We start from the raw sequence: 12,500 nt of genomic DNA on the forward strand, positions 1-12,500 counted from the left end.
TCGTATTATCTCATTTTTCTGGTATTACCTTCAATGAAATCTTTGAGAAACGCCTCCTGATCGAATTGATAGATGTTGTGTATCCGAGATGCATTAACAATTGCACCAAATCAAGACTTTCGAGGTAGAGTTTCTGAAGAAGATGAGATGCAATTAGTGTACTCATAGGGAGGCTACGTCTTTGCTGAGCGAGAATGTTATTACTAAAAGTGATAACTGATCCTCAGTGACGAAGACGTACTAGCGGTAGCTCATCCGTATATTTGGCAACTTCCGGTGATGATTGATGAAGATTAAGCCACCCAAGAAGTGGCACGAGCATGAATAGCCCATACGAACATCCAGTGGCACGTAATACCCAGTAGATTTTTGATTCATCACACAGATATGCTCATCATTGGAATTAACTCATTAGATATGAGCTGAAAACATCGTGATTTGCTCATCATCTGCTAATCGTCGAATCCTGTGAAGATCAGGGAGCAATTCAGTCATACATTCACTGTAGAGACTATTAACCACTCTGATGTGCTGCTATTAATTATTACAAGTCCCTGCTGTGCAGAAAATAGTTATTCTCAAACTGTCTTTCTTCTTATATTGTTAAAATACGTTCTGTGATCACAGGAAACTAAAACAAACAAAAATATTATATGTGACATACTTTGGCCGTAATGGGAGGAGGAAGTGTGGGAGTATTCAGGCGGTGATCGCGTACACGCCAGCAGGGGTGTGCTTCCAGACCAGCACTGTGGCGAGGCTGCAGCAAATAGGCTTTTACATAATTATTTCAATGTCTTTGAATGGTTTTATATCTAATGATTTGCAGTAATATTATTTAATTGTATGTAAGTTGAGGAATTCATATAGGTAATGTGTGGAACATCACTATGCTAAAAAATATATATGGAGCTCCTATCTAGTGACTTGTATATTGTATTCTCAGATCAATCAAACAGTATTTTTACTGTTATCACACTTTATACACACGTGATAAACATCTATCTATAATTTTATAACCATAAGGAACCAGTAAGTAATTCTGGTGTGTTTGCTAATGAAATGTTAGCACAGTATAGAGCGTCACGCTACGACCAGCTGACTCCTGCAACCGACGTCACCTGACGAAGGAGAATACCCAGAAATATACTATGCACATAATTATTATTATGAACACAACTATTATTATCAGATTCCAATCACTAAACCATGAATATAAATAATTTTCCACAAGATTATTTACTAAAGGAACATGAAGTCATTTTCCATGATGCGTAGATTTGCAAAACCTCAGCTGTGTGCTGTGAATGTTTTCTTCCTGCTATGAACATCATAAATAACACTGTGTTTTCTGATATCTGAACCTTGTACATAGTCTTTATCACAGTAACGATCGCTCATAAAATGCTTGAAATGCTGCAGATGTGGATATAAATCTTGTAGCTGTCAACATGATCCACGATGTCGTTTCTGCGGAAAGTCTCACCTCTCTAATGTGAGTAGAAACAAACTTCAGCTGGGTGAGAAAATAGTCCCCAGATACTGCAACTGTGGAGGTGTTCACAATGCCAGCTGAGCTGTGTGTAGCAAGAGGCCAAGTATGGATGTTCCCCGGATGGAGAATATTACAGAGGAGGCAAGAGCTCTTACTCAGACATCGGGAGAGCAGCAGAAAGTCAGCACAAAACAGTGCAAGTGAATCGGATGACTGCATGGGCATTAGTCACCTTAAATTTGTCAGGCTCCAGCCAAAGCAGCACTCCGGCAGTGACAGTGTAACGGTGAGAGAAGTGGTTACTGGGGCCTAGAAAGATGGCCATAATGGTATTGTCAAGGATTTGTGGGTTGAAATAAAGAAAGTTGGTGAGTGCCTACGAAGTCGTGGACAGAGAATTGAGTCCACTGAGGCAAAATTAAACATTCAGGCGAAGTTAAAGGAATGTTAATGGTTTAAGAAACAGAGTTACAGATGTTCATTGTTATATGATGGGAAATGATATTGATGTTGTAGCCCTCCAGGAGACAGGGGATACAAATGAAGGCTTATTGAAATTAAATTTCTATAAAGGGGTTTCAACTTTTCGCCACACGGATCATAAGAGGGACGTCAGTTTATGTTAAGTACTCCATACCAGCCAGAGTTAGTAGAACCACCGTAAAAAATACTAGGTATTGAAAGTGACTGTTAAATTATCATTAGGAGAAGGAGAATTTATTGAAGTTAATTTGTATGTATCCAGGAACTGTTTCGACGCTCACTATCTACCTGACTGCATTTATATTAATTCATTGGTCATTGGGAACCTTAATGTTCAGCACACAAGTCTTGGGACAGTGGGAAGTATTAATATCAATGGAGTTAAGTGGTTACAGTTTCTACAAGATCATCCAGATACCTGTCTCTTGGGAAACAATGAACCAACTCACATCAGGGGAGAACTGCCTGACTATACCTGCCTTATAAACTCTCTAGGGATTATGGGGGAGGCTCTGGTTGTTCGGGAACTACTTAGTAAGCACTTTTTGCCTTGTATGTTGAATTGCCAGTGGGAAAACAAGTCCACTTTCAATGGAAAAGATTAAATATTAAGAAAGATAAGAAAAATTTATTTCATTCCAAATATGGAAGATTGGTATCAACAATACGTGCCTCTCTGCGTTGATAGATTTTACGAGGACATGGTCAAGAACATAGAGAAATTAGTACAGAGGGAAAACATCGGTGGCAGAGGAAGCAAGATGCATGGATCTAAGAAATTTAATTATTCCAATGATCAGCAAGTTAAGGGGTGGGAGAGAATGATGCGAGGTGCACACGAAGAATGGTTAAACAATGGAATCTGGGATGAAGAAAAAAATACAATGTTGGAAGTGGGTAGTGAATGCAGTCAGGTAAGAAAGGAGGAGCGGGACTGATATTGGCAAGAGTTTGTTCAATCCATTGGTAATACTAAGAACTTAAAGACATATGGAGAGAAATAAACAAAATCAGGGGTTGTAAGACTAAATTCATAGCTCACCCAGATCCAGGAAATGTTGCTGATGAGTTGGTAGGCAAATGGGCAAGTGCTGCTAGTATGGAGTCCTTATCTGAAACACGAGAAACACCATTGATTTATGGGAAAATATTAGAAATGGAGTAAATTTATGAGCTTTTAATACAGAATCAGTAACTTGCACTGAGATAACTTACGATGAGCTATTTGATGCTATTAAAAGTGGCAGCTTTACTGCTCGGGGGAAAGATGGAGTAACGTATGACTTTCTTAATTATTTAGCCGGTATGAAACCTAGTCCCTTACTTGATTTGTTTAACATGAGTTATAGGGAAAGAAAGTTACCAAGAAAAAGGAAGGTGGCTTTCATTATTCCTATACCCAAGTCAAATGGAGGTTACAGGCCTGTATCCTTAACATCCTGTTTATTTTTAAATGATAGGAAGGATTTGTTAAATAGGCTACTCTACCTTGTAGGAGATAACATCTCCAATAACCTATTTGGTTTTTCAAGGGCAAAAGCATTGTCAATTATCTCATAAAGTGTTTGTCTTATGTGGATGACAATTGTAGAGTTTTTGTTGATCTACAAGGAGCATTTGATAAAGATAATGAAGAAGTAATCTTATACGAATTAGCCAATTTGGGAATAACAGGAAGATTGCTGCATGTTGTTGTTGTTGTTTTATATTCAGCTACTTGGAACAAAAAGTTCCAAGTAGCATGGGCTAAGGTGAGCCCGTAAGCGGAGGCCCTATGGAGCCATTATCTGTATCAATAGCTGATACTGGAGATCTGGGGATGGGGGTTCGTGGATGCGTCAATCCAATCCCAGACCATAAAGCTGGTCTGGCCGGTGAATTGATGGGGGTACACACGTTGCTCACCGTTGAGTGCCACAGAGTCAGCAGAGCTGGCAACAGTCGGCTGGTCTAGGGGAAGATGTCCGAGTGTTACAAGAGGAATGGTTTCCTTATCCCACTTCCCCAAAGTTGGTAATCTGGTGAAATTTTCTTCTTCATGGTGTTGTAATCGCAGTAGTGGTCGAGGCGGTCTTGAGGGACGACTATGCGAAGGATCCGTCCTGCTTGGACTGACTACACATGCGGCTCAGGCTTGGGTACAAACATTACTGGGGATATGGAATAGCTGTTAATGACAATGAAATGAAGTATAAACTATGTGATATGTTAAGGTCTCACATCCTCATCCCTCTTGATTGCCCGTTGATTAATGTATATAGAAAAACTGAGATAAGGATTGTTCCTGACCAAATAGCTTGGATGTGTCACAAGTTATTGTGACACATCCAAGTTATATATATTTCAGTTATTTGGATTTTCAGTTATTATATATATATATACTATATAACTGAAAACTCACACCCCAGAAGTGACTCGAACCCATACTCCCAGAAGCAACGCAACTGGTATGTACAAGACGCCTTAATCCACTTGACCATCACGACCGGACATAATGAGGTGATAGCCGAGGCTATTTGAACCACCCCCACCGCCGGCACTCGGATAGTAATCTTAGGCATAGCATTTTACCAAATCACCTCATTCTTTGGGGCACACGTGAGGAACACAAATGCGAACAAGCCTGAATGGTCCCCAGGACAATATGCAACTGAAAACTCACACCCCAGAAGTGACTCTAACCCATACTCCCAGAAGCAACGCAACTGGTATGTACAAGACGCCTTAATCCACTTGACCATCACGACCGGACATAATGAGGTGATAGCCGAGGCTATTTGAACCACCCCACCGCCGGCACTCGGATAGTAATCTTGGGCATAGCATTTACCAAATCACCTCATTCTTTGGGGCACACGTGAGGAACACAAATGCGAACAAGCCTGAATGGTCCCCAGGACAATATGCAACTGAAAACTCACACCCCAGAAGTGACTCGAACCCATACTCCCAGAAGCAACGCAACTGGTATGTACAAGACGCCTTAATCCACTTGACCATCACGACCCGGACATAATGAGGTTGATAGCCGAGGCTATTTGAACCACCCCACCGCCGGCACTCGGATAGTAATCTTGGGCATAGCATTTTACCAAATCACCTCATTCTTTGGGGCACACGTGAGGAACACAAATGCGAACAAGCCTGAATGGTCCCCAGGACAATATGCAACTGAAAACTCACACCCCAGAAGTGACTCGAACCCATACTCCCAGAAGCAACGCAACTGGTATGTACAAGACGCCTTAATCCACTGACCATCACGACCGGGACAAAATGAGGTGATAGCCGAGGCTATTTGAACCACCCCACCGCCGGCACTCGGATAGTAATCTTGGGCATAGCATTTTTACCAACTCACCTCATTCTTTGGGGCACACCGTGAGGAACACAAACACATGAGGAACACATGTCCGGTCGTGATGGTCAAGTGGGATTAAGGCGTCTTGTACATACCAGTTTGCGTTGCTCCTGGGAGTATGGGTTCGAGTCACTTCTGGGGTGTGAGTTTTCAGTTGCATATTGTCCCTGGGGACCATTCAGGCTTGTTCGCATTGTGTTCCTCACGTGTGCCCCAAAGAATGAGGTGATTTGGTTTAAAATGCTATGCCCAAGATTAGTATCCGAGTGCCGGCGGTGGGGTGGTTCAAATAGCCTCGGCTATCACCTTCATTTGTCCGGTCGTGATGGTCAAGTGGATTAAGGCGTCTTGTACATACCAGTTGCGTTGCTCCTGGGAGTATGGGTTCGAGTCACTTCTGGGGTGTGAGTTTTCAGTTGCATATTGTCCCTGGGGACCATTCAGGCTTGTTCGCATATATATATATATATATATATATATATATATATATATAGATATATCTATATATACATAATATATATCCATATATATACATATATATACATATATATATATATATATATATATATATATATATATATATATATATATATATATATATATATACTACATATATATATATATATATATAATATACATATCTATATATATATACATATATATGTGTATATCTCCTTCTGAAGATGTATTTTAATATACGAAAGTACTTAAGGAAATTCCTGTTTCATTTTTCCCTCCGTTGTCTGACATTGTCATATATACTATATATATATATATATATATATATATGTCGTACCTAGTAGCCAGAACGCACTTTTCTGCCTACTATGCCAAGGGCCCCGATTTGCCTAATAAGCCAAGTTTTACTGAATTAATATATCTTTTTTTTTTAATTTTTTTCTTATGAAATGATAAAGCTACCCATTTCATTACGCATGAGATCAAATTTTTTTTTTATTGAAGTTAAAATTAACGTAGATATATGACCGAACCTAACCAACCCTACCTAACCTAACCTAACCTATCTTTAAAACGTTAGGTTAGGTTAGGTAGCCGAAAAAGGTTAGGTTAGGTTAGGTTAGGTAGGTTAGGTTGTCGAAAAAACAATTAATTCATGAAAACTTGGCTTATTAGGCAAATTTGGCCTTGCATAGTAGGCTGAGAAGTGCGTTCTGGCTACTAGGTACGACATATATATATATATATATATATATATATATATATATATATATATATATATATATATATATATATGTCGTACCTAGTAGCCAGAACGCACTTCTCAGCCTACTATGCAAGGCCAAATTTGCCTAATAAGCCAAGTTTTCATGAATTAATTGTTTTTCGACAACCTAACCTACCTAACCTAACCTAACCTAACTTTTTCGGCTACCTAACCTAACCTAACGTTTAAAGATAGGTTAGGTTAGGTTAGGTAGGGTTGGTTAGGTTCGGTCATATATCTACGTTAATTTTAACTTCAATAAAAAAAAATTTGATCTCATGCGTAATGAAATGGGTAGCTTTATCATTTCATAAGAAAAAAATTAAAAAAAATATATTAATTCAGTAAAACTTGGCTTATTAGGCAAATCGGGCCTTGCATAGTAGGCAGAAAAGTGCGTTCTGGCTACTAGGTACGACATATATATATATATATATATATATATGTATATATGACAATGTCAGACAACGGAGGAAAAATGAAACAGGAATTTCCTTAAGTACTTTCGTATATTAAATACATCTTCAGAAGGAGATATACACATATATATGTATATATATATATATGTATATATATATATATATATATATATATATATATATATATATATATATATATATATATATATATATATATATATATATATATATGTATATATATGATATATATGGATTATATATGTATATATATATATATATATATATATATATATATATATATATATATATGCGAACAAGCCTGAATGGTCCCCAGGACAATATGCAACTGAAAACTCACACCCCAGAAGTGACTCGAACCCATACTCCCAGGAGCAACGCAACTGGTATGTACAAGACGCCTTAATCCACTTGACCATCACGACCGGACAAAATGAGGTGATAGCCGAGGCTATTTGAACCACCCCACCGCCGGCACTCGGATACTAATCTTGGGCATAGCATTTTACCAAATCACCTCATTCTTTGGGGCACACGTGAGGAACACAAATGCGAACAAGCCTGAATGGTCCCCAGGACAATATGCAACTGAAAACTCACACCCCAGAAGTGACTCGAACCCATACTCCCAGGAGCAACGCAACTGGTATGTACAAGACGCCTTAATCCACTTGACCATCACGACCGGACATGTGTTCCTCATGTGTTTGTGTTCCTCACGTGTGCCCCAAAGAATGAGGTGATTTGGTAAAATGCTATGCCCAAGATTACTATCCGAGTGCCGGCGGTGGGGTGGTTCAAATAGCCTCGGCTATCACCTCATTTTGTCCGGTCGTGATGGTCAAGTGGATTAAGGCGTCTTGTACATACCAGTTGCGTTGCTTCTGGGAGTATGGGTTCGAGTCACTTCTGGGGTGTGAGTTTTCAGTTGCATATTGTCCTGGGGACCATTCAGGCTTGTTCGCATTTGTGTTCCTCACGTGTGCCCCAAAGAATGAGGTGATTTGGTAAAATGCTATGCCCAAGATTACTATCCGAGTGCCGGCGGTGGGGTGGTTCAAATAGCCTCGGCTATCACCTCATTATGTCCGGTCGTGATGGTCAAGTGGATTAAGGCGTCTTGTACATACCAGTTGCGTTGCTTCTGGGAGTATGGGTTCGAGTCACTTCTGGGGTGTGAGTTTTCAGTTGCATATTGTCCTGGGGACCATTCAGGCTTGTTCGCATTTGTGTTCCTCACGTGTGCCCCAAAGAATGAGGTGATTTGGTAAAATGCTATGCCCAAGATTACTATCCGAGTGCCGGCGGTGGGGTGGTTCAAATAGCCTCGGCTATCACCTCATTATGTCCGGTCGTGATGGTCAAGTGGATTAAGGCGTCTTGTACATACCAGTTGCGTTGCTTCTGGGAGTATGGGTTAGAGTCACTTCTGGGGTGTGAGTTTTCAGTTGCATATTGTCCTGGGGACCATTCAGGCTTGTTCGCATTTGTGTTCCTCACGTGTGCCCCAAAGAATGAGGTGATTTGGTAAAATGCTATGCCCAAGATTACTATCCGAGTGCCGGCGGTGGGGTGGTTCAAATAGCCTCGGCTATCACCTCATTATGTCCGGTCGTGATGGTCAAGTGGATTAAGGCGTCTTGTACATACCAGTTGCGTTGCTTCTGGGAGTATGGGTTCGAGTCACTTCTGGGGTGTGAGTTTTCAGTTATATATATATATATATATATAACTGAAAATCCAAATAACTGAAATATATATAACTTGGATGTGTCACAATAACTTGTGACACATCCAAGCTATTTGGTCAGGAACAATCCTTATCTCAGTTTTTCTATATACATTAATCAACGGGCAATCAAGAGGGATGAGGATGTGAGACCTTAACATATCACATAGTTTATACTTCATTTCATTGTCATTAACAGCTATTCCATATCCCCAGTAATGTTTGTACCCAAGCCTGCCGCATGTGTAGTCAGTCCAAGCAGGACGGATCCTTCGCATAGTCGTCCCTCAAGACCGCCTCGACCACTACTGCGATTACAACACCATGAAGAAGAAAATTTCACCAGATTACCAACTTTGGGGAAGTGGGATAAGGAAACCATTCCTCTTGTAACACTCGGACATCTTCCCCTAGACCAGCCGACTGTTGCCAGCTCTGCTGACTCTGTGGCACTCAACGGTGAGCAACGTGTGTACCCCCATCAATTCACCGGCCAGACCAGCTTTATGGTCTGGGATTGGATTGACGCATCCACGAACCCCCATCCCCAGATCTCCAGTATCAGCTATTGATACAGATAATGGCTCCATAGGGCCTCCGCTTACGGGCTCACCTTAGCCCATGCTACTTGGAACTTTTTGTTCCAAGTAGCTGAATAAAAACAACAACAACAACATGCAGCAATCTTCCTGTTATTCCCAAATTGGCTAATTCGTATAAGATTACTTCTTCATTATCTTTATCAAATGCTCCTTGTAGATCAACAAAAACTCTACAATTGTCATCCACATAAGACAAACACTTTATGAGATAATTGACAATGCTTTTGCCCTTGAAAAACCAAATAGGTTATTGGAGATGTTATCTCCTACAAGGTAGAGTAGCCTATTTAACAAAATCCTTCCTATCATTTAAAAATAAACAGGATGTTAAGGATACAGGCCTGTAACCTCCATTTGACTTGGGTATAGGAATAATGAAAGCCACCTTCCTTTTTCTTGGTAACTTTCTTTCCCTATAACTCATGTTAAACAAATCAAGTAAGGGACTAGGTTTCATACCGGCTAAATAATTAAGAAAGTCATACGTTACTCCATCTTTCCCCCGAGCAGTAAAGCTGCCACTTTTAATAGCATCAAATAGCTCATCGTAAGTTATCTCAGTGCAAGTTACTGATTCTGTATTAAAAGCTCATAAATTTACTCCATTTCTAATATTTTCCCATAAATCAATGGTGTTTCTCGTGTTTCAGATAAGGACTCCATACTAGCAGCACTTGCCCATTTGCCTACCAACTCATCAGCAACATTTCCTGGATCTGGGTGAGCTATGAATTTAGTCTTACAACCCCTGATTTTGTTTATTTCTCTCCATATGTCTTTAAGTTCTTAGTATTACCAATGGATTGAACAAACTCTTGCCAATATCAGTCCCGCTCCTCCTTTCTTACCTGACTGCATTCACTACCCACTTCCAACATTGTATTTTTTTCTTCATCCCAGATTCCATTGTTTAACCATTCTTCGTGTGCACCTCGCATCATTCTCTCCCACCCCTTAACTTGCTGATCATTGGAATAATTAAATTTCTTAGATCCATGCATCTTGCTTCCTCTGCCACCGATGTTTTCCCTCTGTACTAATTTCTCTATGTTCTTGACCATGTCCTCGTAAAATCTATCAACGCAGAGAGGCACGTATTGTTGATACCAATCTTCCATATTTGGAATGAAATAAATTTTTCTTATCTTTCTTAATATTTAATCTTTTCCATTGAAAGTGGACTTGTTTTCCCACTGGCAATTCAACATACAAGGCAAAAAGTGCTTACTAAGTAGTTCCCGAACAACCAGAGCCTCCCCCATAATCCCTAGAGAGTTTATAAGGCAGGTATAGTCAGGCAGTTCTCCCCTGATGTGAGTTGGTTCATTGTTTCCCAAGAGACAGGTATCTGGATGATCTTGTAGAAACTGTAACCACTTAACTCCATTGATATTAATACTTCCCACTGTCCCAAGACTTGTGTGCTGAACATTAAGGTTCCCAATGACCAATGAATTAATATAAATGCAGTCAGGTAGATAGTGAGCGTCGAAACAGTTCCTGGATACATACAAATTAACTTCAATAAATTCTCCTTCTCCTAATGATAATTTAACAGTCACTTTCAATACCTAGTATTTTTTACGGTGGTTCTACTAACTCTGCTGGTATGGAGTACTTAACATAAACTGACGTCCCTCTTATGATCCGTGTGGCGAAAAGTTGAAACCCTTTATAGAAATTTAATTTCAATAAGCCTTCATTTGTATCCCCTGTCTCCTGGAGGGCTACAACATCAATATCATTTCCCATCATATAACAATGAACATCTGTAACTCTGTTTCTTAAACCATTAACATTCCTTTAACTTCGCCTGAATGTTTAATTTTGCCTCAGTGGACTCAATTCTCTGTCCACGACTTCGTAGGCACTCACCAACTTTCTTTATTTCAACCCACAAATCCTTGACAATACCATTATGGCCATCTTTCTAGGCCCCAGTAACCACTTCTCTCACCGTTACACTGTCACTGCCGGAGTGCTGCTTTGGCTGGAGCCTGACAAATTTAAGGTGACTAATGCCCATGCAGTCATCCGATTCACTTGCACTGTTTTGTGCTGACTTTTCTGCTGCTCTCCCGATGTCTGAGTAAGAGCTCTTGCCTCCTCTGTAATATTCTCCATCCGGGGAACATCCATACTTGGCCTCTTGCTACACACAGCTCAGCTGGCATTGTGAACACCTCCACAGTTGCAGTATCTGGGGACTATTTTCTCACCCAGCTGAAGTTTGTTTCTACTCACATTAGAGAGGTGAGACTTTCCGCAGAAACGACATCGTGGATCATGTTGACAGCTACAAGATTTATATCCACATCTGCAGCATTTCAAGCATTTTATGAGCGATCGTTACTGTGATAAAGACTATGTACAAGGTTCAGATATCAGAAAACACAGTGTTATTTATGATGTTCATAGCAGGAAGAAAACATTCACAGCACACAGCTGAGGTTTTGCAAATCTACGCATCATGGAAAATGACTTCATGTTCCTTTAGTAAATAATCTTGTGGAAAATTATTTATATTCATGGTTTAGTGATTGGAATCTGATAATAATAGTTGTGTTCATAATAATAATTATGTGCATAGTATATTTCTGGGTATTCTCCTTCGTCAGGTGACGTCGGTTGCAGGAGTCAGCTGGTCGTAGCGTGACGCTCTATACTGTGCTAACATTTCATTAGCAAACACACCAGAATTACTTACTGGTTCCTTATGGTTTATAAAATTATAGATAGATGTTTATCACGTGTGTATAAAGTGTGATAACAGTAAAAATACTGTTTGATTGATCTGAGAATACAATATACAAGTCACTAGATAGGAGCTCCATATATATTTTTTAGCATAGTGATGTTCCACACATTACCTATATGAATTCCTCAACTTACATACAATTAAATAATATTACTGCAAATCATTAGATATAAAACCATTCAAAGACATTGAAATAATTATGTAAAAGCCTATTTGCTGCAGCCTCGCCACAGTGCTGGTCTGGAAGCACACCCCTGCTGGCGTGTACGCGATCACCGCCTGAATACTCCCACACTTCCTCCTCCCATTACGGCCAAAGTATGTCACATATAATATTTTTGTTTGTTTTAGTTTCCTGTGATCACAGAACGTATTTTAACAATATAAGAAGAAAGACAGTTTGAGAATAA

This window comes from Procambarus clarkii, chromosome 21 (genome assembly GCF_040958095.1).
Source record: "Procambarus clarkii isolate CNS0578487 chromosome 21, FALCON_Pclarkii_2.0, whole genome shotgun sequence".
Lineage (NCBI taxonomy): Eukaryota > Metazoa > Arthropoda > Malacostraca > Decapoda > Cambaridae > Procambarus > Procambarus clarkii.